At 40.0% G+C, this 25364-nt stretch overlaps 1 protein-coding gene across 1 annotated transcript in view; it reads left to right on the top strand.

Annotated features, from left to right (window-relative positions):
- The window catches only part of tmem266 (transmembrane protein 266), a 71467-nt gene that overhangs the window by 25450 nt on the left and 20653 nt on the right, over positions 1-25364 (top strand). The gene's annotated exons all lie outside the window — the stretch shown is intronic.

Here is a 25364-nt window from a genome sequence, read left to right as displayed (position 1 = left end):
TATTACTTTGCGGTCCGAATATCTTAGGGCTGTAAGAGCAGCCCTAAGATATTCGACTCCCTAGCCGAAACGCTGTCCTGGATCCTCCTCAACGTATATCGCATCCCGTACGTCGTCCATCTGCTGGATGATTTTCTCGTCCTCGATGCCCCCACCTTTCCTCCAGCCCGATGCATCACCCAACTGTCTGCAGCTTTCGACCGTCTGGGTATTCCTCTCTCTCCCGACAAAACTGTCGGCCCTGCTACATCTCTGGAATTTCTAGGCATAACCCTGGATTCCGTTTCTCTCCAGGCTTCCCTCCCCCGTGACAAGCTGGTCCGTATCAAGGATGCCCTCTCTCTATTCCTTGAACGTCAGCACTGCTCCAAACAGCAGCTTCTCTCTCTCTTGGGGCATTTAAATTTCGCCATGTGGATTATTCCCCAAGGCAGATCCTTCATTTCTCATCTTCTCACGCTGTCTTCTTCCACCACCTCTCTCAACCAAACAGTCACTCTGGACCAAGCCTGCCTGTCTGACTTGCGCTTCTGGCTCCTCCTACTCTCCCACTGGAATGGCATTTCTCTCTTTCGCCTTCCTGAAGCTTCGGATCACCCCGACTTTTTTCTCTTCACTGACGCTGCCCCCTCCTTTGGATATGGAGGCTATTGTGGCACCCATTGGTTTTTCTTTCCCTGGCCTCAGGAGCTCATCAAACAGTTGGCTACAGACGGCGAATCCACTGCCCTGCGGGAGTTATATCCCGTCGTCGCAGCCGCCGTGCTTTGGGGTCATCTGTGGAACAGAAGCATCGGTTCCATCCATTCCGACAATTCCACCGTTGTACACATTATCAATAAATCCAGATCCAATAATCTATCCATCATGCTTTATCTCCGTCGTCTGACTTGGTTATCCATCACACACCAATTTTCTCTCCAAGCTCTACACATACCTGGCCTTTCAAATCCCACTGCTGACGCTCTCTCTCGTTCCAACCTGCAGAAATTCAGGACCTTGGCACCACATATGGACCCTCAGCCCACTCCAACTCCACCTTATTCCGATACCATCTTCCCGCTCTAGCCACATCCAGCATGAACCAACTCACCACCGCTTCTCAAGATCTCATCATTGACTCCATATCCCCTAACACCTTGTCCACCTACTGGACCGGTTGGCAGTGTTTTAAACGTTTCCACCACATCCAAATTCTCATCCATTCTCTCACTCAGCGGTTTTCACCCTTCCTTCTTTTCAGCCCACTCTTTCAGAATCGGCGCCGCATCCACAGCATCTCACCACGGTTTACCTGATCACACAGTAAAAATCCTCAGTCGATGGACCTCCCAAGCTTACCATGGATACATCAGAACCCACGCAAGCGACCTTTTAGCTGCTCACGAGCGCCTGGCTTCCCTTACTGTCTAATTTTGGGGCTTCAGCTTCTCGCATCCTAGCGTAGCTGCCCCGAACTCTAGCCCAAAATATCCACCCCCCCCTCTTTTTATCATATTACATCAGGGCGTGGGTTAATACTAGCAAAGTGGAGTTATTTATAACTAAATTTTGGGAGATAATCCACGCCCATTACTCCACCCACTAACCCTATTTAAACCCCCACTTCCTCTCCTCCTGCGTGTGGCACAACTTGGCACCCACCTCCTCCCCATCTTCCACCTTCTTTTTCTTCTTTACCTCTCATCGCGGGGGGGCTTCAGCTTCTCGCGTCCTAGCGTAGCTGCCCCGAACTCTAGCCCAAAATATCCACTGAGTTCCCCCCCCCCCCCCCCCTTTCTATCATATTCCATCAGGGCGTGGGTTAATACTAGCAAAATATTTTTAAATCCCTTCTCAGATTCATCTGTATCTACAACAAGAACAATCAAGCAAGCTCATGTCAGGTTCCTTCAATATTCTCTTTATCCATGTTCAAAATATCTGCAGCTGATGTGCTTTGCATAATTTTAATTTTAGAAATTTTAAGTGGTAATAAATGTGGGAGAGTCCTCATTTGTCCCTTACAAGAAAATTACATTCCTATTAGTTAATTTTTTTTCTAATTATTTTTAAAATAATTTTCTTTAGTTTTAATTGTTATATTAATTATTATATTAACTCTAAATCTTGTTAAAATAAAGATCATATGTCTATTTGTTTATATGTGAACAGTGTAATTAAATATTTTTCTTAATAAAGAAAAAAATATATAAAGTGATTTTCCATGGATTTCTAATGTTTTGTAGCTCTCATTTTATATACAGTATTGAGAAAAAGCCGTTTTTATGCTGATTTCATTTATTAAGGGAAAAAATCTATCCTAACCAACCTGGCCCTATGTGAAAAAGTATGTGCCCGTCCATGATTTAACTGTGATTTTTTTTTTTAAAGCTACGTTTTTTGCTAGCCACAACCAGGCCTGATTACTGCCAGACATGTAGAATCAAAGAATCAAGCAATCACTTGTCTGACAACATGAAGCAGAATAAAAGATCTAAACAAAAAAAAACATTGTGCTACAATCTGAAAAAAACCAAGAACAGGTGAGTGAACCTTCCAAGGAGTGAACCAAAAATACTCCAAAAGGGCATGAACAACTCATCCAGGAGGTCTCAAAAGAGCCCAGAATAACATCTAAACAACTGCAGGTTTCACTTGCCTCCGTTACGGTTAGTTTTAATGATTTAATAATAAGAAAAAGACTGGCCGAAATGGTATCCATGGCAAAAACCACTGCTGACCAAAAAGAACACAACGGCCCATCTTACATTTACAATTAAACATCTTGATGATCCCCAGGATTTTGGGAAAATATTCTGTGGGCTGACAAGATAAAAGTGTAACTTTTTAAAAGGAATTTGTCCCATTATCTGTCCCATTTTCTGGCATAAAACAAAAAAGACCATCATACTGAAAGTTGAACATGGTGGTGGTAGGGTGATGGTCTGGGGCAGCTTTGCTGCTCTAGGACCTGGAAGCCTTGCTGTAAATGATGGAACCATGAATCCAGCTTTCTACCAGAAATTCCTGAAGGAGAATATCTGCCCATCAGTTTGTGACCTTAAGCTCAGGCGTACTCAGCAGGAGAATGATTTGAAGTGAAGACTTTGAAGTAGTCTAGTCAAAGTCTGATTGAGATGCGAACACCCTCCAATGTGGCTGAATTAAAACAATTCTGCAAAGATGAGTGAGCCAAAATTCCTCCACAGAGATGTGAAAGACTCATTGTCAGTTATCACAAAAGGTTGATTGCAGTTGTTGCCTCAATCAAGATATTAGGTTTAGGCGGCCACGTTCTTTGGATAGATTTTTTTTTCTTTTAATAAATAAAATTATAATTTAAAAAATGATTTTTATATTTACTTATCTTATCTTTGTCTGATATTTTAAATGTGTTTGTTAATCTGAAAAATGTAAGTATAAAAAAAACCAGAAGAAATCTGGGGGGAAAAATACTTTTTCACAGCACTGTATATGTGATCTTATCTCTACCATAATTACTCAAAGCTGTGTAAGACAGAATGTCATTTTTCTCACCTAACACTGTGAGTGTTTAGCACCATGCTACCTGGGAAGTGTTAGGTACAGTATGCATGTTTTTGTTCTGTAGTGGGGGGCGGGGTGTGGGGAGGTTATATGCTGTTATGTATTGTTGCCATTTTTCGTGCTGCGAGTGTGGAAGGCCTGGGCCTTTTTGGAGCGGGTTTTTTGGCTGCTGGCGGCAGTCACTGCTGTCCCGTCTGGGTAGAGTGTGACTCACGCCGGACGGGCACTGTGCGGTGCTCTGCTCCATGCAGAGAAAGTAGACAAACACCATAAGCTTAATTATGGCAAGCGTCAGAGCATCCACTGGCCACGCCTGCCTAGGTATTCTTTTGTAAGTGTGTGTGTGGTTGGGGTATAAGACAGATGGCCTGTGGACACACTCTGCCCTAAGTGTGTGTATGTTTGGGTTATTTTTTTATTTATTAATTTATTTTGAGCAGCAGGGCAAGAGGCAAGCCGATATAAAGAATGAATATAATATATTATGGATGCACCTACTGATATTGAACAATATATTGTTTCAGTAAGCTGATTAATCTAACAATTAATTTGTCAGTTATTTAAAAGGGGTACTTGTGCATGTGTGTGTGTTTGTGTGCACTCAATTAAAAAAAAATCCACTTCTTTTCCATGACCACAGGATGTGTCTCTCCACATGGTTGTTTAAAAATTAAAACTACTCACTGCATCAATTATGGTTAAATAATTTGTCAGCTGAAACATAATCACTCATGCACTAGTCATCCGATGGGAGGCTCTTATTTACTTCCTTAGTTAAATGCAGTTAGTGACCTTTATTAGACATGCAGTGTATTTTTCATTGCAACTCATTGCACCTGAAATTGATTATCAAAAGTGTTATTACAACTAGACATTATTCTAGACATTAAACTTAAAATGCTTATAACAGGAAAATATTTAATCACTGGGATAGAATTTACTTAAGGAGGGTCACGGCTACAACATTGTAAGATAACACACTGTGTAATGTTATCATTATGTTATCATTACAGCAGCATTTTAACCAAAGTCGATGAAGATGCAGCTGTCTTGACAAGTGCTTTGGGATTCAGGTGCTGGTGTATAGGGTTGCCCACAAAATGATGATATCACAGTACTGTGATTCTGTAATACTCAGTATACCTCAAGACAATTCTTACAAATTGTTACAAAAGAAGGTAAAATGATCTAAATCAGTATTAAGTCAGTTTCACATTTGACAACCAGTGTTCTTCACTGGTTCCAGGTTTACCCTAATTATTTAATTAAGTCAAATTGGATCTTAAGGATTTATCTCCACAGAATTGTGTCTATTTATAGTGCTTATGGTGGTCGTGCTCACAGGTGTGGTATTTTGAAAAGCGTTGTCTTAAAATAGCAAAAAGGCACATTGAGTAAGTGTAACATGGAGGAGGCAGGATGTAAGCGCAAGTCAGGTTTATTCTCCATATTTACAAAATAAACTAACAAAACACTAAGGAAGAACTATAAAGAAAAAGGTTACTGAAACAAACACTATACACCAGAAGATAAACTAAAAGACTGAAACAAACAGGCCAAAATAACAAAGAAACTAACTACATAAAGCAAACCTGGAAAACTGAAGACAAAAAACACAACAGGTCTGAGGCTAAACAAAACATTAAAACACGATCTGGAAAGATTAACAGGACACGGTCAAACAAAAAGCGCGACAGAGAACAATGGATCACATGAGGTATTTATACACAGGCACACACTAGGGACACCTGTGGAAGTAATGAGGGGGCGGAGTTACAAATGAGACACAAGGTGACAACACTAATGGCTTGGGCAGGGCTAGGGCAGGGCTAGGGCGGAGACAGAACAATAACAAAACAATGCCATGTGCTCAAAAAAGCACATGGCTGGAAACACAAGACAGGAAAACAGGGCAGGAGCACAGAAAACCAAAAGAGGGAAAAACACAGGACAGACATGGGCTGAGGTGTAACATCACCCCCCCTCAACGGCGCCACTACCAGAGGCACCGAGAGAGAGGGAACAGAGAACAAGACGAGACAGAACTACGACGGTGGAACTATTGACATAACAGGAGACTGGACTTTGGACGAGAACTGAGACTGGACAGACGACTGGACAGGGGACTGAGACTGGACAGGGGATACATACTGGGACTGGAATGGAGACTGGGGAGGTGGGAAAAACAGAGACTGGACAGGGGACGAGAACTGAGACTGGACAGAGGGCTGTACATTGGGCAGGGATGCAGACAGGGCAGGGGACATGAACAAAGACTGGACAGGGGACGGAGACTGGACGAAAGACTGGACAGGGGGCTGGACGTTAGACTGGGACAGAGACTGGACTGGGGACGAGAACATAGACTGGACAAGTGGCTTAGACTGGACAGAGGACTTGGGCTGGACAAACTGGGACTGGACAAGACAGGACGAGGGAACCGGGACAAATACACTTACTGGGACTGACACAAATATGGTGACAGGGACGGGAACAGAAAAACCACCAGGGACGGGAACAAGAACAAACACAGACACGGGGACCAGGACAGGGAGAGACATGGGTACAAACAAAATAGGATGCCCAGGACTGGCAAAAGTTCTTGAGGTCTGTGAGACCAGCCTGGGCACAGTTCTGGGGGTTGGCCTGGTAGCTGGTCTGGGGGTGTACAAAGTTCCGGGAGCAGGCACAGGGTCAGAGACGGCCGGAGCCGCGGGCACAGGGTCAGAGGCGGCCGGAGCCGCGGGCACAGGGTCAGAGGCGGCCGGAGCCGCGGGCACAGGGTCAGAGGCGGCCGGAGCCGCGGGCACAGGGTCTGGAGCAGTGGGGACCAAGTGGGCGGCAGGCACTGCTGGTGCTGGAGCTGAGGCTGGAGCAGCGGGAGCTGCTGGTGCTGGAGCTGAAGCAGCAGGAGCTGCTGGTGCTGGAGCTGAAGCAGCGGGAGCTGCTGGTGCTGAAGCAGCGGGAGCTGCTGGTGCTGGAGCTGAGGCTGGAGCAGCGGGAGCTGCTGGTGCTGCAGCTGAAGCAGCGGGAGCTGCTGGTGCTGGAGCTGAAGCAACGGGAGCTGCTGGTGCTGGAGCTGAAGCAGCGGGAGCTGCTAGTGCTGGAGCAGCGGGAGCTGCTGGTGCTGGAGCAGTGGGAGCTGCTGGTGCTGGAGCTGAGGCTGGAGCAGCAGGAGCTGCTGGTGCTGGAGCTGAAGCAGCGGGAGCTGCTGGTGCTGGAGCAGCAGGTGCTGGAGCTGGGGCAGCAGGTGCTGGAGCTGGGGCAGCAGGTGCTGGAGCTGGAGCTGGGGCAGCAGGTGCTGGAGCTGGGGCAGGAGCAGCTGAAGCTGCTGGTGCTGGAGCTGGAGCTGAGGCTGGAGCAGCGGGAGCTGCTGGTGCTCTTGAAAATCGAAGATCGAAATTATGTCATGGTCTCGAGCCTCAAAGTCAAAATGATGATTGACAATCCCTCCCTCTAAGCTACGCAAGCACGCGCGTGTGCTACGCAAATGGCGCAGCACACTACGCAAATGGTGCAGCACGTTACGCAAATGGCGCAGCACACTACGCAAATGGCGCAGCACACTACGCAAATGGTGCAGCACGTTACGCAAATGGTGCAGCACGTTACGCAAATGGCGCAGCACACTACGCAAATGGCGCAGCACACTACGCAAATGGTGCAGCACGTTACGCAAATGGCGCAGAACACTGTAGGCGACGCGGACATTGTGACTGCTCAAAGAGCAGCCCTTTCTCCATCTTCTTAAAGAAAAACTTGAAAATATAAAAATAACAGTTGTTTTGTCTAGCCTCAAATATGTTAATAGTTTTGGTACCTTAAGGAGCATCTTTCTCTCAGATAAAGTTAATAATATATCTTTGTTAAAGAAAAAAAATTGTCATTCTCAGGGCCCGAAAAAGTCTTATTTTTCATGTTTAAACGTTATGGTAGGATAGAGTTCAGTTTGTTAAGGCTCTAATTGTTCTATTAATTTGTACATGACTGTTCCTGATTTTTTTATTATTTATTTTGTTTTTTTATTGCTGTTTTAAAAGTGCACACTGCAGCTACCAAAAAAAGCCACTAGATGGCATTACATATATATCTTAATTAAATTATTTAAATTTGACCATTAGTGCCTAATGTGGTGTATTACAGATTACTTGTATCACTTTGCATCACTTATATCAAGCCCACCTTTTGAAATAAGATATTGTAAATTTGATGAATCAAACCAATGACTGACCAAATACTAATCTAAAACTGGCATAGGCCTCTCTGCTGTAAAAAAAAAAAGAAAATCGAGAATCGAATCGTGACCCTAAAATCGGAAATAAAATCGAATCGAGGATTTAGAGAATCGTGACCCCCCCTAATTTTTATATATATACTCAGTCACCCAAAACTGGTTTTCCAACAGTCTTGAAGGAGTTCCCAGAGGTGTTCAGCACTTGTTGGCCCCTTTGCCTTCACTCTGTGGTCCAGCTCACCCCAAACCATCTCGATTGGGTTTAGGTCCGGTGACTGAGGAGGCCAGGTCTCCATAAACACAGGGTGCTAAGAATATGTCAGACTAATTCAGTAGAAAATTCTCTTTTGTTGCACTATTTTCTTTCTTATTGGTAGTTAACCTTTAGTTAACCAGTAGCTGTAAAGTGATTGAAGCTGTATTCTGTGTATACACAGGATGAACTTTCTAGTTCAGAATTCCTGATTTTCAAGTCCAAGAGAAACTAGTCATGATACTTTCATGAGAGAAATGTGTGGGCTGATGTATTTTTGTTTCTGAACGCCACTGCAGAAAGAAAGAATGTACTCACGCAGGGGTGTTCTCGTGACTCACATACACAGCATGAGTGGAATGATACCCAAGTTAGATTAAAATTTCTTGCAGTAAGTGGCTAATAATGGGATCTAATAATAGTTTAACTGTGTATTCTAGTGAGAGGACTGAGCCTCTATTATTAGTACTGTAGTAGTATCTCTTTAAACCCTGACTTTTTGAATTTGAGTTTCTCTCTGTCTCTCATAGAGTTTAAAGTGCAGCTATGCACTTTTAAAACAACAAAATAACACAAAATAATTGCCATTGTGAAATCAGGATAAAAATAGCTTCCTAGCAGTGACAGAGCTTTCACTCCAACTGCAGCATGCATATAAAAAAATTTACTGTCATTGACTGGCATTCAGCTTTAAATAGGTTTATTCATGAAGGAACATGACGTTATTTATAGTCAAAGTTGGAGCTAGGTCATATATTGTGTGTTACCTTCACAATACAGCTCAGCGTAGATCTTATTTTGATTCCAGGCTCTCCCACTATTTAGGTTTGCATATGCATGATCTACATCTTAAGTGTTGTTAATGTTTTAGTAGCTGAATAGCACACTTTTAACACATTTATTTTGCTTTCACTCAGGTGTGGACAAAAACATACATTTAGACAAACAATCCTAATTTGTATAATCATTGTAATATGCAACAAACACAATGTTCTATAGCAGGGGTATTTAATTAGAATTCAGTTTGGTCCAGTTAGAGAAAATTTCATCAGGCTAAGGTCCGGACCGTCGCCAATGTTAACTTGTGTTATAATTCAGTGTTTTATTCTGTTTACTGAAGAAGCCTATAGTAGTTCTGTAAGTGTTTTATCAACAACTGAAAGACAAAACAAATTACACATACTAGTATATCTCAACAATATATATTGTTTTAAATAGGCCTGTCACAATAATTACATTATCAACCTATCATAAAATAAATGGAAACACCCTCAATAATTTAACATATCGAGTCTCATAATGTGAAACCGTGTGTTTACTTTGTTTCAAAAAAAATTTGATTTATATCAGATTTAGGCCTGCTTGTCATGATAATAATTACATAAATGATAAATCGTACAATATATGGAGAAATGTTTGCTGAACTTTAAGACAGTAAAACAGTAGTTTTATTTTATTTAATATTATTACTGTATCAGACTTTATTATGTTGTGGGTAAAACTGATGGGGGAAGTTGCCAATGTTTTGTCCTCTGGGGGTTGCCTTAGTTTTGAGGTAGGGTTGTTTTGGGAGTAAAGAGAGCGCGCCTGCGAGTGAGGGAGTTTTTTTTTTCTTGCTGAGGAGTTCTGATCAGGTGGAGTAAAGTGGACTATTTTGCACTATTGTCTCGGTTGTTTCTCTTTAATTCCTCCAAGTAACACCGCGCGGCTACATTACTGTTAGTATGTTTTATAAATGTAGTATTTTAATGTTTTTTTTTTTTACCACCATCTGTATTAGCTTTTCTCGCTTTATTCTCCGATTTCTCACCGCCTGCTTCGCCTGTGTGGCTCCGGGCGCTCCCATCTGCACAGATCTGATTGGCAGAGGAGAGCGTTTGATTTTACAGCACACGTGATTGGTCTGTAAGTTTACTGCGCTGTAAAGCACGTAAACCATAAAGACAATAAACGTTCCGCCGCTTTAAATGAACACGGTCAGAATTAAATCTTTCTCAGTAATTTATCGGTTTGGGTCCGGATTGGACAACGACCCGGACCCAGGTCCGCCTATTAGTGATGCCTGTTCTATACAAAACAACTTTGTAAGTCAAGTAGTTTCCTAGGCCTAGACGTAAAACAGTTTCAGGAAAGTTGTGCTACATTTTAATGCCATAGAAGAAGGAGAATATGGAAGAAACACATCAAAGTAACCTGTAGAAAAAGAATACACTAGGGTATTGAGTTATATATTGTTAATTAAAAATAAACGTGAGCACAACTAAAACAGATATTACTCTGTTTGATTTTTTGAATTTCAAATTATGTAATTTAGGTTATGTGAAGTATATAGTCATTTGACTTCTTTATCAAAACTACAAGTTGCATCAGGTCAATTCGTCGTACTTTCTGTCAAGTAAGCCGAGAACTTGATAAAGGCACTGGTTGATCAGTTTTGGAATGTGATTAAATGATAAGTAATTGTTTGTACAGTTCACTTCAGAGCTGATGAAATAATTTGAAGGCTTCACTTCACATTTGTTATGTTGGTATTCTTTTCTCTACTGCATATTTTCAAAAATATGGGTAAGAATTTGTAGGAAGTCTCATTTTCTCCTGATAACCATCATGAATAATAATGCATATGTCTATTCTTCTAAATATTTTACCCTGCTGTAAACCTGAAACTGATCTGAAGTTTGATAAGTAATAGACACTATGCTATAGCATTTTAAGAATTTTTGGCCAGTAACTATAAAATGTTTTAAAGACAAACAGTTCAACATGTGTGAAAGTGAAGCCACCACAGGTTGGGTGCTGCATGTTAAGCTTGGGCACTGCATGTTGGGATGCTGAATGGTGAAACCACAGTGTCCATGTTTTATACAGTCTTTGGCTGAAAACAAAAAATGTAGGCTTTTTTTTCTATATTTGTTCAGTGGCTGATATTTGGTGCATCCTCAAAAATGAATAATAATGTAAAAGTGCTGCCATATGTTACATTTGTATGTTATCTAAGCTCTCTCTCCGAATTTATGGATTTTACCTTACCGGTATGAAACTTTGAGAAGGTCTGAAAGTTCATTGATCCAAAATCTATTCAAAGATCATCACATATTTACATGGTACTGTGTTGCCATGAAACTAGAAGCTCTGCTAGGGCTGTGGTCTGGTAATGTGCCTAAAGTGGTCTGGTGATCAGCACGCGTGGGTGGAAGTGTGGAAAGGTTGTTGTTTTTGCTGTCTTCAGGGGGCACTTGCAGAGCCTGCCGATTCAGTGCTGGGGTAAAACCGGCAGTGTGGAGGTTATTAATAGTCTGTTTTGGCAAAGAGGCTCCCCTACCAGAACATGCTATGACAGCAGGATGTGTGTGATTGTCCAGCTCTATCAGTGCCTTCTGCTCCTTCTCTCTGACCAGCCTGACTGTTTTTAGTAACTCGTGGATAGGCACGTGAGAATCGTATGGTTTACCAGATTATGGGAAATTTGATATAATATTTAAATTGACACTAATGGCTCTAGAAACTAGAAATATCAAAGAAATGACATTTAGGGCAGTGTTGTAGTTCAGAATATACTTGTCTACAAGTAATAGAGTAGAAACACATGCTTTACGTCATGTCATGGTGTAAACATGGACAATATCAGATTAAAGGGTGTTTATGTAAATATCTGTTAAATAAAGTATCTAATTGCTGTCATATCTACAAAATGGTAACTTGAAAGAAGAAAAAGCTTCTTAACTTTTAATTAGGAATGCACTGATACAACTTTTTCCTTTCTGATTCCGATACCAGTATTTTAAGTATCTGCAAAAACTGAGACCGATACAAACTCACTTTAAATACTGTATTTATAACTTACTATATTTACAGTGTACTATATTTCTAGTGTGTTTTTTTTGTAGGGTTTATTTTGGTAAGGGCAGTATTCTTTATCCCAAATAGTATATAATACCCTTGAATGGAAAGCATTTACTGGTTAAATAATAAGTTTTAGATTTCTGAAAAAAATTTAATTTGCTAAAATAATTTATCACATGCAGGTAGGAAAGTATAATAGTCCCACGACACAGACATGCTGCTGGCTTCAGTCAAGTGTCATCTAGTAGTGCATATGCGCATCAGTATCTGCTCCACGGTATCAGTTCTCTGTTGCAGATTACGGTACTGTATATAATGGCCATTTTTGGCGCCGATACAGATACAGTATTGGTGCAACACTATTTGAAAGTCAATGGGAAAAAATATTACATATAATTTTGGAGCATTTCTATTGGTCTGTTTTTCACATTTGAATGTAAAGTACAACAGCCAAAATAACAGTATTAAATTGTTTAAATTATTAAATTACTTATTGTTAGGGGTGGGTATCATCACTGATTTCCCAGTTCGATTCGATTCCGATTCACAAGGTCTCGATTCGATTTTCAAATCGATTTTCGATTCGATTCTCGATTCAACATCGATTAATTTAGGGAAATTTCAGTTACCATAAAAATTGTAGTTTGAATATGAAATGTAATTATACAAGGAACACTCAAATTTCATTATTAAAATATTAGTTTATATTATGAACACTCACTTATGAACTGTATGTCCTTACATATAAATGTTACCAGAGCTTCAGATATTTTTTTAGCACGAGGAGAACTTGAAGGTAGTTTCATCGCAAATGCTTTCTCTAGTGGAGTTTGTGTGGGTTCTGCCGTTTTCTGAGTATCAGGATGGTGTCGCGTTAGATGATTTCTCAGATTTGTGGTATTTCCACAATATTTCAGCTCCTTGTTGCACAGTTTACACACAGCTTTGCTTTTATCCAGCTCTTCCCTACCGCCATAGCTTCTGAATCCAAAATGCAACCACACGTCTGCCTTCAGGTTCTTGGGCGCCTGCACTCCTGCTTCAGCCATGCTTAACTGATCACCCCAGCCAGAGCGCGCTGCTCGGAAAAAAAGGATGGTCTCGCGAGATCTACGCGAGACGTTAAAGCTACGCATACACGGGGAAAAGGGGCTAGTTATAAAGATCGATCTCGGGTTTATATAAATCGATATCGGATCATTCAAATGAGGATCGATTTAAATCGAATAATCGATTTTTTAAACACACCCCTACTTATTGTAATATTTTGAAAGACAGCACATACAGTGTATGTCTTTTTGAATGACATATGGATTTTAACACACATCTTTTTAATGGCTTTTAATGGTCTGTAGGTTAGTCTATCCAGATTATCTAGCATCGCTGTCACTTTTCTCCTTTAAGCTGATACATTAAGGCTGTGTTAGTGAGAAGATGGCTTTGGCCTGCTGATCTGACGCCTGGGTTAATACCCATTAGCAGAAGCTTGACCTTTCTGGCATGCCACAATCAGCACTTACTTTTTCAAAAGAGAGGAGGGAAACAAGCTCAAAACAGTGAAGGAAGGCAGCTATTACTTCTATATTTCATAATTCATATGATATGTATTATTTAGATAGATATATGGTCTACATAAAAGGGTTCCTAAATGTCCTGCAGCCAGAGAGTTTAGAGCACACAAATTTATGTTGTGACTGTTTAAAATTAAGGCAAGTGGAGCAGCATTGCAAACACTTATAAGACCCATAACAACCTTGTAACACCTTAGCAACCACTTGGGAGTTACTTAAGCTGCACAATCATTCTGTATTTTCTTAGAAAATGCATTTCTCCAGTATAATGAACACCAAGTTAAAATTGTAGTCATAGACTGTACTTACGATTATGTTTATTTTTTGGAAGTGTAAGTTCCTCTTCAGTGATTTAGAGATCCAACTTTTTACTATTGGTGTATATCACTGATGTATAGTGGTGTACTAATGTTCTAATATATATTTTAATTAAATGTGTGTATTGTCTGTATTTAACTTAATCAACATTAGTTCTGTTGTAGAGGTGACATAAATGTGCACTGCCCACAATCTGCAGTTCTCTCTGCATTCCTTTTTCTGCAGCATTTTCTCGAACAAAGTCATTTAAATTACTGCAGTGCAGTATGGGACTGTTTAACATTGTAAAATAAAAACATCAAACCAGTGTTTTACTCTCTTTTACTTAAATGCAGGGATATATAGAGTAGGTGAAAGACTTTTATACTTCTAGACTATCATAGAAACATTCTGATTTACATTCAAGGATGCTGCTTCTGGTTTAAAAATGCTGATTAAAAGCACGTTCTACACTTAGAGAAAAGATTAGCTCCCTCAGAACATAATGGAGTTTGTAGAAGCTGTTTGTGGATTTAATCACCTGTGCCAGCAATAGGTGCACTTTAATGCAGCTGGATTTACTAATACAAGTGTGCCTACCACATATAGTGCAAATGAATATGAATGAATGAATATATATATATACTCCAGTGGCATGTTGTCTGGGGGCAATTGCGTCTGGGCATCCCCCCTATTTTTATTTTTTTTAGTTTCTTATACCACTTGAAAACATTGGCTGCCCTTTACATAGTGTGAACATTTTATGATGAATGGGCCAGTAGCGGTGGTCCAAATTTACTTGGAATAAAATTTCATTACATGTTTCTTTTAAAAGTCACCATTTTTTAGGTAGATAGAATGTTGTTATTTATTGTATATAGTACATATTTTTCTTGGCTAATGTGTTTCTTCTTGCCTGAGGACTGGCTGAGTGGAGTTATGTCTCAGCTGCTAAAGTAAGTTCAGTCATTCAGCACCCATGCCTCATCTGGACGCTCGGAAGGGGTGACATTTTGGGCAAGGTGTGTGTGTGTTAATATTCACAGACATGCAAAGACTGAGATTGCTTTTCTAGCTGAGAGCGAGAGGGATGTGCCCTGGCAAAGAAAGCAAAAAACTCTTAATGGGAAACAGCTTGTCAACTGCTGGGCAGATGCAGGCCAGATCTATCTCCATTTTCTGTGAATTAAAAGCCAATTTCCCTCTCAAAGAGCACACCTGAATTCTAAGCTCCTTTCTGGCACTGGGCTCTGTGGCATTCCATGGGTGGAGAGTGCTCTATAAGAGAGAGGGGTATTGAACTGCTGAGTTTATTAAATTAGAGGTAGGGGGATTTATGGGAGCAGTTTAGTTTCTTAGTGCCTGGTCAGCGTATGGTGGTCTTCAGACTGCACTTTATACCCAAACCTGAACCTTAATAAATGCATAATGAAAATCGAAACCTTAGGGTGCTTTTTTACATTTGAAAGTCTGGACCACTGCAAACCAAGTTCAATGCTTATGTGATATTGTGTATATTTGGTTTGGTAAGTTTTGGTTTCACAATGCTGTTTAGTGAGCAAACTGAAGAACTGGTCGTTATAATCAGTGTGATCTGCATCTGCCTATACTTGACATTGATTGGTTTATAGAAGGGCGTGGGTCATTGATCTTACGTTAGCTAGTTATGCTAAATTCTGCCTCCTTGCCTGCCTTGTGCTGATCTGATAGGCTCTCCAGAATCTTTGTACAAGGACAGCTTCTTTCCAAACCAGCTGGGATATGCTTTACCACTCTAACCCTTAGTCCAGAATCAGAGTGGTCATCAATCTGGGTTTTGCTAGCAGAGCAGGTTGTATTTTCATCTCACAGATCTAAGAGGATTTCTCCTTCATATCCCCTGTTTATGACCATTAGAGTATAACTCATTTTTTCACAGTCCTGTGGTACATGTGTGTTTTTTGTTGTCTTCAATAAACACTTCTTCAATTTTTTTCTCATAATATTTGTGAGATTAATGGTGTGTAGTGGCGCATCTCATAAGGAATCTCTCAAATGTAGAATTGATTAGCTTGGATAACAGTAGTAGAAGCACCATTCAGCATATATTTAGTGCTTAGTTGGTTTTCCATCTCTCTGTGCCTGCTGAAGTGTTGAGGTTTGTAAGTGGGTTATGATGCAGGGCCTGACGCAGCATTTGTCATTGTTTATTCTCCTCTCTCTATGACCCGCAACTTTGAAAATATGTGCTGAAACAGCTGTTCGTTGATGTCATCCTGTAATGATTAACTGAGACCAGCTTCTGGTCTCACTTGCAGTGGTTGCGGTCAGTTGTTATTTAACTGTCCCTTGTATACAGTGGTTTATACACCTTGAAATGCCCCTGCTTAGTTTTTGTTTATTTTTGTTCTCGCTTAAAACATATTGAAATATGCCTACTCTACAAAACCTTTAAGCAATAACACACTTGTGTTCACAAGTAGAAGAGGGAGATGAAGCTTTAATTTTGATGAAAAGTTTGGTGTGGTTACAATGTGTTCTCAGAAAAGTAAAAAAATATTTAGCAAGTTTTACTATGACTTTACTATGTCTTTTGTTGATCATCATACATTCATTACATGGTACACAACTATTTTAAAGAGCTAGGATGACCAAATATGTACAAGCTCTTTATGGTATATTAGAAGCATGTCTCACTCAGTGTTGAGCACATAAACATTTGGGATGTCATGATCCAATCCAGTAACTCAGGATCAGGCCGATCCAGGGATATTTCAGTGTCTGGTATCGGCTATTTTAATCACATTCAAGTTCTAAGGTGCCATTAATAGACATTATTGGCCAGTCGGCAGTGCTAAGGGGAGTTCTTAGGCTAAGGTTAATGCTAATATACACATGCTATGAAAACCTAGTAAAAACTCATTCACCTCACTATAAAAAGGCTGTTTCAGTCTAAACTGTTATTTGATTGTCAAGGTGGCTAAAAAGGTAATTATTTAGACAAAAGCATGCCCTATGCTGAGAAGCCAGTTGGTTTATGATGTTGATCAACCAGCATTGTTTCAATTAGAGAGGACATGATAATTTTTTTTATGTCTAATACCGAAACTGATAGTGCATAGTTAAATATTTGCTTATACTAGGGTGATTTGGGTTTCTGAAAAGGAAGACACCTTTTTTTTTGGGGGGGGGGGGGGGGGGGTCGGTTTTATTGAATTCATATCTAATATGTATTTTCTGAATTTCTCTGATATAACAGCTTAATTCTAATTCGTCAGGTTAAAGGTGCTTCCTCCTTTAAACAGCTATAACATGTATTTGTATCAGGCTACAAACAGGGCTGCTTTATGAATTCATGCAATGCAACTATGTCTTAAAAGCATTTGACACTGTTTTACTCTTATTCAGTGTGGGCATAGTGCTTTTTAAAACATGTTGATGCACAGCATAGAGCCTACAAAACTCACCAACTGCTTTCCAGACTGAAGTATCAAGTTCTTTTCTTGATGGATAATGTGAATTATCCTACCTATCTACTATATAAAGCCATTGTATTTTCTTGTTATCAGTTTAGATTAGGAAGTCCTGGCTGCACTAAATAAATGCTTATCAGTGCACTTGGAAATATCTCATGAATGCCCTGTGACTTTTCAAAATGCCAAAGTTTCTTTTACACTTTATTCGTATGGAAGTGCAGGGAGAGTTAATAGCTTTGCTGGGGCAGTGATGGTGTGGGCCACAGCTGCAGATGGAACTAATTTAATCTATTTTTCACAGACTTATAGTGTGATTGAGCTTTTCCAATCAGCAGTAATACTGTCACTGCTATATGTATGAGTAGTTGGGTTTTTTCAGAGAGCAGACTTCAGGCCTGGTGTAAAATGTGCAACTGAGATCTCAATCAATTGCCCACACAAAGTACATTCCTTTCTTGACTCTTGCGATTGGAGAGGTCTGCCATTGTGTGTAAAGCTTTTCTTCAGAGTTTAAATCCTAACGTGTGACGAAGTTCATAAAATGTGGTGGCTTGAACAACAATGAGAAATAAGAGTAATATGAGTGACTTGGCAGGTTGGTATAGGTTTTTCCTCCTTGATTACTTTTTCTCAAAGCAATTTTCTGTGAGAGCAGCTCAAGGCCTCCTCATCCATTCTGTTTCAGAAACCTCACACTGATTGAATGGCCAAGTTCTGAGTTAATATCCATGCTAAACCCTTTTGAAGTTGAGGCCTATAAATAATTACCAATTATTGATCTAGAAATTGCCAGTCTATCAATTCTGTTCTGATTTGTACGAAAGAACAATTTTAGCGTTCTAAGCTAATCAGCTTCAGTTTTGCTGACATACAGAAAGTGTTAATTGTAACAGCATCTCTGTGTATAACATGATATGACACACAGCTCACACGTTTTGGTGCTTTGCTTCTGTTCCTTCTCCTCAGTGTGAGTTGGGGTGGGGGAAGTGTGAAGGAGAGCCATGTATGACAGCAATAGCTCCTGGCTGCTATCGATTGCAGTTTCATGGTTTAATTCTGCCTCCTCTGCTTGCCTGTCTGCAAGCGTTCAATCCTTCCCCAGCAAATCAGCGCTGCTGCTGACTCTGATGTCTTTATGAACCTGTCCACACTGACCCAGTCATTTCCTCATGCCGTGCATCCATAACATTTGTACTGCAGTGTATGTGAACAAGTATGTGTCCGTTATGTACATTTTCAGGTCAAAATGTGCTTTACTTTAAAACACATGAAAGCAGGCCAACTTAAATTGCTTAAGTTACAGAGTTCCGAAGTGTTAAACAAGCTTGGTTTGGTCAAAAGTTCTGCATCTTACTTTGAACTGCTAGTTTTTACATTGTGGCATTTAGCATGTGCTGCAGCTGAAACTGATTTTAGTACAGTAGTTGTATTTTCCTTCTCTTAATTGTTTACAGATTTCTTCCTGTTCTTATATTGCTGATCATGAGTGCCTGTCTCTTGATGTGCAGGCAGTTGAAACGCTTGTACCACTCAGAAGCTGTGAAACCATGTACATTTCTGTATCCAAAAGAAATCAAAAAGGGAAATTTTACTCAGAACCGTGTTTTTATATAGTGTAATTTCACTAAGAATACACCACTCCTTTTTTAAATTTGCTAAACTTGAAATGTATTGTTGACCAAACAGAGATGCAGAACTTGTGACTAATCTGACTTGACAAAAGTAAATAAATGTTCTGTAAATAGTTACTTTATCAAGGATGGCTTGATTTACCATGTTTACTGCATATAGAAAATAGCCAAGAATTTACCAAGGGCCTCTTTTAATGTTTTAAAACTGAGACCTTGTCCTTACAAATCCAGATATTCAAAAATATTTTCAAATCTCCATAAAAAAGGAAGAAGGTCAGTCAAAATTACACACTACTTCCCATTTGGGCTCTATACATTTACACATCCTTAATCCAAACAGAGCATTATATATTTGTAATAGAGCAGCATTTGCCCTTATTTGTTTATATGGCAAAATCCAAAACAGATGAAGAGTGTTGAGAGCTAAGTTGAATGCATAAAAAGGTGGGAAACAGGTTGTATTTAAAGATTGTGTTTGCATACGTAATAAACAATGGTTGGTGTTTTTTTCTACGCACGTGTGCAACATACTGAAAAATACACTTTACATTTACCTAGATGATGTTTGTTTACAGTGGTGTAAGTCTCTTCACCCTTTAAGACTTTTTCAAAGTCACAAGTTATTTTTGTTGCACTAACAGTTTCTGTATCTGCATCATCAGCGTCCCACTTCCATAACAAAGCCCTTGCTTTGCTGAATGTCTGCGACACTCTTACTTTAGCCGTCTGTGATGACTGAGACCTAATGACTTCACTTTATATAGTCTCATCCTCCAGGCCCCAGATGAGAGCATTCATCTCTGTGGCAGAAAGCCTGCTGTTCCCAGATCAGAGTGACCTGCCAAGCCATCTCTCTCTCTTTCTCCCTCTCTCTCTCTCTGTCTCTCTCTCTCTCCAATCACAGCTTTACCTCCCCATAAATACTGCACCAGGCAGGAGTTTAACGGTGTTCGCCCCAAATGAAGTTGCCCTTCTCTCTATAATCCATCACCCCACATTTCCTCCACCTCCTTGCCCAGACTTTTTAATGCCTTTATTAAATTAATACCTTTTTCGCTTTGCTGAAGGGAACCAGTTTAAATGAATTATGAAACTGTATACATTCCGACACGTACTTTATTGCATTCCAGTGCTGCTGTCTCTCACCCAATTCAGCCATTCATTGCTTCTTCAGACGTATCCTGTTTTCAGCCTTTCATTTTTTCCCTATAAAAGCCTGTTCTCTTACATTGCAGGATTTATATCCATTAAGATTTGGAGCTTTACTGATTGCTTTTGTCAGCTTGACATTATCTCATAAAGCAACCATTTCATTGTAGAAAATATTTTATTTACCTTATCTAAACTCCTAGCTAATATGTAGGCTTTTGGCTCTTATGTATTACTGTATGCTTGTTTATTTATTTAAGGCTTTGTATTTACATTGGCACAGGCCATAAGCCATGGAACAGGAACTAGTAATGTGTATTGTGTCCTATTACTAATGGTATGTCCCATGGAAGCTAAAGAATGGTGCACTGACCTACAGGAGATGCGTGTGGGGTCTCCTGCATTGAATGTGAATATGATTTCTGCCAGAGTCACTTATCTGTTCACAAAGACAATTCTAACCAGACACTACCAGTCGTGATCATTACCACCCACCTCACTGTCCACTGTGGTTGATAATGCCTTCTGTGATGACACAAAGTGGTCCACCTCACTTACAAGACAACACCTCTTACATAAGACTCCAATGCGGATGTTTTCAAGATCTCTGTCACTTATTTCTGTGATGCTGGATGCTGCCAAGGTAGTAAACAGCTGAGGGGCATCTGCTCATCTGTTTTGGCCAATAGCAGTTCTGATTAGCGTGTTGTAGCAATCAGCAGTTGTTTCAATACTTGTTGCCTTAAAAACCTAGCTGCACACAGACAACTGAGTATGAATTGCAGCACCAAATATTGAAAGTACTTTAATGCCCATCCATACTAGTGGTTGTGATGTGTCTGAAGCTCAGTGCTTACCTGTTTAAGAGAAAATTAGTCAACATCGTTCCTTCTAGGCTCTAGGTTGTCTCCATCTGACAAATGCATTGCTAATGTTTACTTGTGTTTTACTCTTTAGTTTACCTGTCTCTGGTCATGGAGATTTTTAGGCAGACGAGATCAGAGGCTAATACACAAGCAGATTTCCAGTTATAATAGACAATTAAAAAAGAACATACTGGCTGAATAAGTCCTGTCAGAAGATTCCAGTACTTAAACCTAGCATTTTTCTCTAATATGTTATGACACATTATATTTATTATGAGTTAGAACAGAAAATATATTGCACTTCTGTCATTTAAAATATATTGTTGTCCAAATTGAGAGACAGAACTAAAATTGTGAGTTAGGAGAACTTTTAATGAAACTAACTTGAGATAACTGAAATAAGGTTTTCTTATAATTTGCATTATATGCTTGTTTTCTTTTTTTAATTCATGGTATCTGTTCATTTTAATAATTTATTAATTGTACTGTTTACAGTGCAAAGGTCAGTCTGTGTTTCTTATGCAGTTAGGTATCAGCTGCTGTGTAGCTGATATATGTGCTAAGGTCACTGGGGTCATACTGATTCATTTATTCACATAGTAACTAGAAAATTAGGATAATTGCAAATATAGTGCACATTTCTGTGGTTGTGTTTTAGTTAGTGGGTGTTGTGCATGTTTATGTGTTTGTAGTTCATGACTCAGACAGGCACTGCAGTTGGAGCTCACAGGAGGCTCCTTTTCCCTACTCCACTACTCTCATACGTCAAGGTCACCTTGGGTGGAGTCAGCAGAGCGAGAGATACAGATGGAGGGAGGGATAGAATCCCACACCAAAGTTCCTGTCGGAATTGGACACTTGTCCTCTTGTCCATGCAGTTTAACTGAACTCATAACCCTCTCTCTCTCTCTTTCTCACTCATACAAGGCACAGGCATTTTCTAATGGAATATGCTTTAATGTAGATAGATAGATAGATAGATAGATACTTTATTGATCCCGAAGGAAATTTAGCAGCCAGTAGCAGTTACACAACACAGTCGAAACAAACAGTACACAGTAGAAACAAACAATAAGTATTATAAAATAAAATAAAAGAGCACAGTGAGGAATATAAGACTCTAAACTATAAAATTATAAACTGAGACTTAAAAATATATACATAAATATATAAATACAAAAAAACTATACAAAGTGTGAAAGTAATCAGTCATAGATATGAGGTAGTGCAGTAAAATAATAATTTAAGTATAGAAGGTATCAGCAGATATGACAATATTAAACATAAACCTGTGCAAGTATTGTATTTAAGTAAGGTGCGTAGTGTAGTGTCCAGGAGTGCAAAAGTACAGGATGTACAGTAAAGTGACAAAGTGTCCAGGGGTGCAAATGTACAAGATGTACAGTAAAGTGTATGATCTTTGAAAAGTGTCTTGTTTTGATCCAGCCACAGCTGAACTGAATAATAACTAAAACTGCTGTCATAAGATAATTTTACACTTTCCTGATGATGAGCAATACTTATTGGTATTTGGCTATGCGGAAGCCTGACTGTTGGCATTAGAAATTAGCGGTTTCACTGTAATTTGGAATTTCCTGCATGTCCAGGATACCATCTAATACCATGCAAGAACACTTTGTCAGGCATTTTTTCCCCAGACCGTTCTGCATTAGTGCACTCCTAAAATGTTATCTGGGCAGCATTCCTCGTGACATTTGAAGCTTCAGGGTCAATTTAGAGGCTTATTCACCTGCTATCATGAGGCCCACAGCTTTTTGACAGCTCTGTTTGAGGTTTCATAGACTTGCTTTGTGTCGCTGCGCTGCTGGGACCCTCCTGAGGAACATGGGTCCCAGGCTAAATCAGCTCGCCTGCCTGCTCTGCTGCTCAACACTGACGTGTATGCTTCTATTTGCTATGATTTATTGGCTATAAATCCCGGCGAGACACACACTCTCAGTCACACTGTTGGACTTAAGGGACAGAGTGGACAATGTTACAGGGCAGGATTTGCCATTACAACTCTAGAATTCTCACTGATGCTTTTCCCGCTTTTAATGTTTTTGTTAATTTGTTTGTTTGATAAACTGCTAATCTTATCTGACACCGGGAAACTCATACCACAACTAGGGATCCCCAGGGTTGCTGAGTTGTAGTCTCATACAAATACAGATATTTACTGCTGAAGTCAATTATATATTTTTTATAATTAATTAAAACAGCATTATGTGAGAACTTGTATCTTAGAAATTCACCTTTACACCACTGCCGTAAATACAAATTGTACTTTGAGCTCCACTTCATGGACATCTGTACACATGCATTTCCAAGCCTTTCCCTGAGGTAACGCTGGCATGACATTGTATTATTATGGAGGTGGCTCTGATTGTAATAAAAAAAATTGTTTAAATCAGTTTTCTTCTAATTACAAAAACAGCTAAATTAAGTTAATTTTATTAAGGATAACAACGCTAATTAAACTTTAGCCTACCTTAGTTTTCAGTGACCTAAATCATCCCTTTAGCCAGTGACCTTTAAATGGGAATCACCTCATAGACCTGACTTACAACTATGTTTAGCAGGGCTGTCCACAACTGGGCACTATTAGTACTTGCATACCTTTTGGTGCTTTGCATCAATGTCACTGTGTTCTTGTTTTATGTAGTTAATTAGAACTGGGATTTAAAAAAATGGACAGTGACATTCATTCATGTTTTAGTTATTGTGCTGGTCCTCTGCTGTTGGATGGTAGAGAATGGTAAGGAAAAGTGTTTCCATATTTATTACCTTTGGGCCTTAAACAACCCTGCACTGCAGTCTCTGCTATAGATTTCACTACAGTCTTTTCAGCCTTTTTTAAAAATTGTGGTATATATGGTACTTTAAACTAGACTTGCTGTACTAATGCAGTGCTGCATCAGCTGATCAGAGGGCAGGGCTACATTGCCAGACTCCCAGGGGAGCTGGAGAATGCACTTTGTGGAGGACGAAGCGTTATGAAGTGCTAAGGTGTTATAACCAGATGTCACCTCTCAGCCACACACCACACCAGTGTTTCCTCTGCCCTTCTCGCTCGTGCCGTGCAAGGGCAAAGCCTAAAGCATTGTAAACATTGTCTGGCTAATCAAATGTAGGCACTGCCATGCTGTTAAGCAATCATCTTTTTGGCTGCGTGTGAGAGATGGAGCCTGTGGCTTCCAGATGGTGTGTGTGTGTGTGTGTATGTGTTTGCGTGTGTGGACAGGGACGCAGGATGAGGTTATAGTAGCTCCACAAATGGGCCGGTCCTGTCCTGCCAAGATCAGGATCCGCTCCCTTGGGACGGGATGCACTGCACGAGCTTGGAGCTGACACTGGAAAATACTACGCAAATGACTGTCCTCCAGAATTTCAGTACGAACAGTCTGAATTATTGCATCGGGCATATAGTCAGTGTTTAATTGAAAGGGAGTCATTGCTGTGGGACACAGTCCAGAAAGCTCTTGGATGCATTTTTTGCCTGGACAAACTCGCCAAAGCATTCCTATGATTATAGAATGCAGATAATAACATATGTTCCTGATAATGAATATCCCTGCACTCTTGTTAAGTGCCAAGACGGAGATTGTTGATGGCACTGGTACAGGAGCAGACGGCAGAAATGGGGGGGAGTCAGATAGAGAGAGAGAAATGAAAAGAGAGAGAGGGGGGATGAGGAAGCTGGAGAGTGACAGGAATACAGAGAGCACAGGAGCGAATAAGGCCATCAACAGGGCAATTCAATTAGTCAGTCTTTATAGGAGAGAGGAAGGGAATAAAGGAGGGAGGAGAGGTGGTGGAAGGAGGCTGGGAGAAAGATGAAGAGAGCGTAAGTGATTAATCACTCAAAATCCTGCTCAGCACATGGGCCTGCAAAAAGTTTAATGCTCGACTAAGTCAGAGGATTACAAATAAACACAGAATGACAGTTAGTCATTTATTAGAGGAAGAAATATTGTCATTGTAAAATAAGTGTCTAATAATTGATTGATATTAATTACATTTCACTCTGGTGCCATTTGTTATAAAAAGGACACATTTTTGGGTGTGCTTGTATATAGAATAAATGAAATCTAGAAGTTTAGTTTGGGCACTCCTGTTTAAACAGTGTTTTTATAAATATCAGGTGTGTATGAGATGGACTGATCTCCAAAAGCCATACAGTTAATGGTGAATTGAGTATTTTAAAGCTCAATGATTGAAGCTCTCAGATACAAAGTCTCAGACTCAGCTTCTCTAATCAGCTTTCTAGCATGCTAAAAAAATAAAAGAATATATGCCAATAAAGCAGAAGAAGACTATAAGAAGATGGCAGAATGTTTCTAGGTAGTTTATATATTTCTTCTTTTTTTTAACTGCTGCAGATGTAGCATCACTCGGTATCCAGGGTACCCTTTTAAAGTGCATCTTGATACATCAGCTAACAGATGCCTGTGCTGACCAACTTCATCTTAGAAGTGATGTGTGGAGAGAGTGCTATCTACTCACCCCTGAGAGATAAAGGCCAATTGTGCTCTAT

The sequence above is a fragment of the Astyanax mexicanus genome, chromosome 2, assembly GCF_023375975.1.
Source record: "Astyanax mexicanus isolate ESR-SI-001 chromosome 2, AstMex3_surface, whole genome shotgun sequence".
Lineage (NCBI taxonomy): Eukaryota > Metazoa > Chordata > Actinopteri > Characiformes > Acestrorhamphidae > Astyanax > Astyanax mexicanus.
This window is presented reverse-complemented; position numbering and strand designations above follow the sequence as displayed.